The sequence below is a fragment of the Podarcis vaucheri genome (assembly GCF_965113315.1).
Source record: "Podarcis vaucheri genome assembly, chromosome: 2".
Lineage (NCBI taxonomy): Eukaryota > Metazoa > Chordata > Lepidosauria > Squamata > Lacertidae > Podarcis > Podarcis vaucheri.
In genome coordinates this window covers 34,382,977-34,387,741 of record NC_138760.1, presented here as the reverse complement: position 1 = coordinate 34,387,741, position 4,765 = coordinate 34,382,977, and the positions used below count along the sequence as shown (strand labels likewise).

The following is a 4,765-nucleotide window of genomic DNA, read 5'->3' as shown; positions in this document are numbered from 1 at the left end:
CGCATTAGAAGGGGGCAACCATCCTATGAAACTATCTTGACCAGCGGGAAGGGCCATAGCTCAGTGCAGAAGCTCATGCGATGTCCCTGTCTTGTGTAGACAAAAGCCCAAATGCATATGGCTTGGACTGTGAAATCAAGAGCCCCAGTTTCTTGCTAAAAGAAACGCAGGAAAATGCTCGTGCCCATCTCTCGCCGCGGGGTGGGGCAAACACCCTGAAATGGAAATCCTTGGGCGTGGGAGTAGCCAGGATTTTTGTAAGGCTACTTTGTTAGGGGGACAGGACTTTTGTAGGAGGGGCGGAACCGGCGTGATTGGTCAGTTAGTTAAGTATTGCCATTGTTTTACTTGAACCCCCCTTGACTGCGCCCATGTCCTTGGGGGAAGTTGGAGAGAGAATCCAGTTTACCAAGCATCACCTACCTACAGACACACACACACCTAGCACTGATAAATGCAAGGAGAGAAACGTCCCAATCCCAAGAAGACCAGAACAAACTTTACTCCCACCCACCCCATCTCTTCCTTTCTAGGCAAGAGACATTCCACTTTCAAAGGCAACAGATAACTGCGCCATATTCCTGGCTGAGGAATCTAATCCAACATCTTCCTATTTGGTCTTGTGGAGGCAAAAGGTGGTGGCGGCGGCGAGGGGCGTGAATTCTGCTGCTCTTTGAATGAACCGTTCCTAGTGGCAAATCTCAGTTAACACACAGCACTGGGGCGGGAGGAGGGAGAGAGACCTGGACAGCTGTTATCTCCGACCATAATGTAATCCATATAACCCTTCACCCACCAATACTATTTTAATTAATCTAAAATGCGTGCATTGTGTTCTGTACAAACGATACTCTGCGCCCTCCATCTCCCGCTTATCATTTAGCTAGAAGAAATCTTTCGTGGAGTTTTAGGGAGCGGGGTGGGGTGGGGGTGGAATCGCAGTGAACACACCTGTTCTGTTTGCGTGCCAGGATCAGAAGCTGCAAACGACTCTACGTTTCCTTATTTAAAACCAAGTACATAACAACCTCAAAACAGACGCTCAGAAGAGCCCAGTCCACAAAGCCCGCCTAATCCAGGCCCTTTAAATTATCTTGCCCTGAAGTTCTCGCGCTCCGTTTGAATTTGCTTGTGAACCCCAGTCTTCCCGAACTTCTCGAGCTGCTTTTTGTTCTCTTCACCCTCGATATTTACGAGATCCGTGGATTTCAGGTGCTTCCTCTCTCCGATAACAAGCGCTCCGGAGGCTGATATGCACAGAGAAGGGCGAGAGAGGGGGAGATTTGAGGTTTTGAGCAAATAGTTATTGCACCCTTTTCTCTGCCCACTTTCCAACTTTTTTTATATAGTCTGTCATGCTGCATAAGTTCCACGGTTTGCAGAGAGAGTGACACGTGTACAGACGCTGACGGGGCTGTGCGCTCTTACCTGTGAAAGGAGATGTCACCATAAGACTGCTGCCGGAAGTGTGTGTGTTTCATTCTTAGTCCTGTCAGCACTCTGAAGAGCACAGCTGTAGCCGATTTCCTTCTCCCCCTTTCCAAGCCTGTCTGAGAACTACCCCCCCTTGCTTTGGGGCTGCGCCCGTCCTCAAAAAACTGCATCCGCTCCCTAGCTTTCTGTTAAGCAGGAAACCACCAACGGTCGTGTGGTTGGTTGGAGTCCCTTTCTTGCTTCGAAAGCGGAAGGCAGGGGCTCAAGACGCGGGAGGTGGCGTGGGGACACTCGCAAAGGACTTGCAAAGTAACTAGTCCGCATTAAGCAACATCTTTTTAACAGCCTACCCAAACCGCCTGGTAACCATCGATATTCAGGATTAATTGACACAGAGTAGGAAGGGAGCAGCTTCTGCATGTCGTGTTAGGACAGCCCCAGTGACCTGTCCCTACAAAATAAGGGTGCCTGGAAGTCAAAGATGTCTGGCTGTCATCACCCCGCCCCCACAATCCGGTCGCTACATCTGAATATCTGAAAGCATTACCTGTTGGATTTCTATGTTACGTCGCTGATCATTGGCACGGGAGTCCGGACATTGGAGGAGAAATGGCAAGCCTGAAAATGGCTGCTAGTCTCACTTGTCTTGCATGTTGTGTGAGGTTCCTCAGCGGCTCTTGGAAGGAACTCAGGACATGCTCGAGGGTGGCACCCTTTCTCACGGGTGCCATTTAGAGAGGAAGGGGGGCTGGGTGTGCTCTGCAATAGCAATTCCCTCTGTGCTTTATGGATACTGTTAAATCCTGATTCTGACAGCAGGTTCGAGCACTAAGGGAAGTCTGGAACCACTTCTCTGGGGAAGGTCAAGGGGAGATTCAGAAAATCATACCCTTCTCCGCCCAAGGAAGCGGTTCATTTCTCCCATGTTAACTGGTTGCTCCACCTGTTCCAGGCTTGGCACAGATCATCGCGTTGCCTCTCACAAAATCACTTTTGTCTGCCGTTGAACCGGTCCTGGGGCTTTTCTTTCTAATGAGAGAGAGAGAAAGGACCAAGAGCGATTCCTTTTCTCTTTCTCACAAGGCTAGGCTCTGACTGCCAGTGCCTGCACACCATCACAATTGGAAGCACATTCCCACTACCACAAAAGATTCCTGGGCATTGTAGTTAACCCCTCACAGAACTACAATTCCCAGCAACCTTAGCAAACTGCAGTTCCCAGGGTTCTTTGAGGTGAGGGAAATGTATTGCATTTGAGAGGCATTCAAAACTGTGTTAAGCTGATCAAAAGTTTCACTAAATCTGGGTGGACGAATCCATGATGTCACAGGGAAGGTGGGAAAGGGCTGCTACTGGCGTCCAGTGCTTATATAGATAGGTAAACTGATATTCACCGAAACCAACAACTCCTGCCTTTGGGAAGCCCGGCTTCCTCCTAAGCTCAGAGGTAGACGCTGGTTCTGGTTAATACAGCAAGGGGATCTGCATACCTTCTGCATAGTCATAGGGACGGGCTGGTTATTTCTTCTCCTATTCCACTCTCCCTCACCCCGCTGTACGATACTCCCCTCCAGGCTGCAGCCAAGTGGTGGCACGGATTTGAGGCCTGGCTGTCTGCTATCCTATACAGATTCCAGATTCCGTCCAAAAAGACCCCCCCCCCCAAGATGTGGAACAACAACAGCCCCTGGGGCAGGCGCAGAAAGGAAAATCAGATGCGGCAAGCGGTGGGGAGTGAGGACAGAGTCGTACCAGGCGTTGCAATATCGTAACCGCATCAGTGAAAGGCGAATGGTCTTCGTAGAGAGCAGAAATACGTGAACCGCCTTGAGATCTACGGATGAAAGGCGGTATACAAATTTTATTAAGAAGAATAAGAATAAGAACAGGGGCTGGATTCTGGGCATGCAAAGGAACCTGGCCCTGACTTGGCCTTCTCCTGCAAAGAGCTAAGCACCAGAAAAGCAGGCAGAAATCACTCTTTCTAGAGAGATAAATTTTCCAGCAACTATAACAGATAATAAATAAAACAAACATAAACGTAGACAGAACACTAACAAAGTTTTCGACGCAACTGCAAATACACAGACGCGTTGAATCTTTACGGAAATCAAGGCAATGATGTTCCATAGAAAAGAGGACTTTCCTGGAGATATTAACCATCCTTGATCATGTCTCCCTCCTAACTGCTGGAACCCACTCTGTGTGTGTGTGTGATTTTAATCTCGCTTTCCAGACTGCTGTACTCCCTCCGAAAGCAGTTCGCTTCCATTACAGACGCAGACTTACGAAAGGAGAGAGTGGGAAAGGTCAAGCAGCGAGCAGTTTAACGATGCTGGGTGGGGAAAGTGATGAGTTATAAAAGAGGCATCTCTCGTCCAGCTGGGGCCTGGTTGTTGTTGTTGTTGTTGCTGCTTACACAGGGGTCGGGTGTCCTGTGACTTTCTGCTGGGTCTTAGAACTGCGTGCACTGGCAGAGGCCAGAAGTCACATGACCTGCCACCGGCCCTTGGAGCAAACAGGCGAAGGATGCTGCCGGACTCAGAGCTCTCGCCTTCCTGTCGGCTGCAAGGATTCCAATTCGACTGGAGTCGCTGTTCCTTCCTGACTTGCCTGCATCAGACTGTGGGGCTGTGCCGCATCCCCAATACTTGGCACTTCCTTAGGTAACTTCAAGCGCCTCACCTGTACCCGGTCTCAATAATCTCCTAACAATCCTGTAAAATAGACGAATGTGATTTTTATAATGCTCCAGTCTGGAAACGTAGCTTGCCTCAGGTCACAACCTGGATCCTCTTCATATCTTTACTTACAAGTAAGCACCGCTGCGGGGGACGCGGGTGGCGCTGTGGGCTAAAGCCTCAACGCCTAGGGCTTGCCGATCGAAAGGTCGGCGGTTCGAATCCCCGCGGCGGGGTGCGCTCCCGCTGCTCGGTCCCAGCGCCTGCCCACCTAGCAGTTCGAAAGCACCCCCGGGGGGCAAGTAGATAAATAGGTACCGCTTACCAGCGGGAAGGTAAACGGCGTTCCGTGTGCGGCTCTGGCTCGCCAGAGCAGCGATGTCACGCTGGCCACGTGACCCGGAAGTGTCCCCGGACAGCGCTGGCCCCCGGCCAATAGATGTGAGATGGGCGCACAAACCCCACAGTCTGTCAAGACTGGCCCGTTCGGGCAGGGGTACCTTTACCTTTACCTTACCTTAAGCACCGCTGCGTTCAGTGGAGCATATTCCCTTGCAGTTGCGAGATCAAGGCCAGGGGTGCCAACTTGAATCAAATATTGGGGGGGGGGGCAGATAAGCCCTGCCCAACATAATCGATCACATGACGTG

General features: G+C 50.7%; 1 long non-coding RNA gene across 1 annotated transcript; it reads right to left on the bottom strand.

Moving 5' to 3' along the window:
* Positions 1-1,051: 1,051 nt before the first annotated feature.
* Positions 1,052-2,515, bottom strand: LOC309526103. The gene is made up of 2 exons (XR_014216667.1): positions 1,982-2,515; positions 1,052-1,247 (listed from the first exon to the last, which is right to left on the bottom strand). It is a non-coding gene; the product is annotated as an uncharacterized lncRNA (long non-coding RNA).
* Between the last annotated feature and the right edge of the window lie 2,250 nt (positions 2,516-4,765).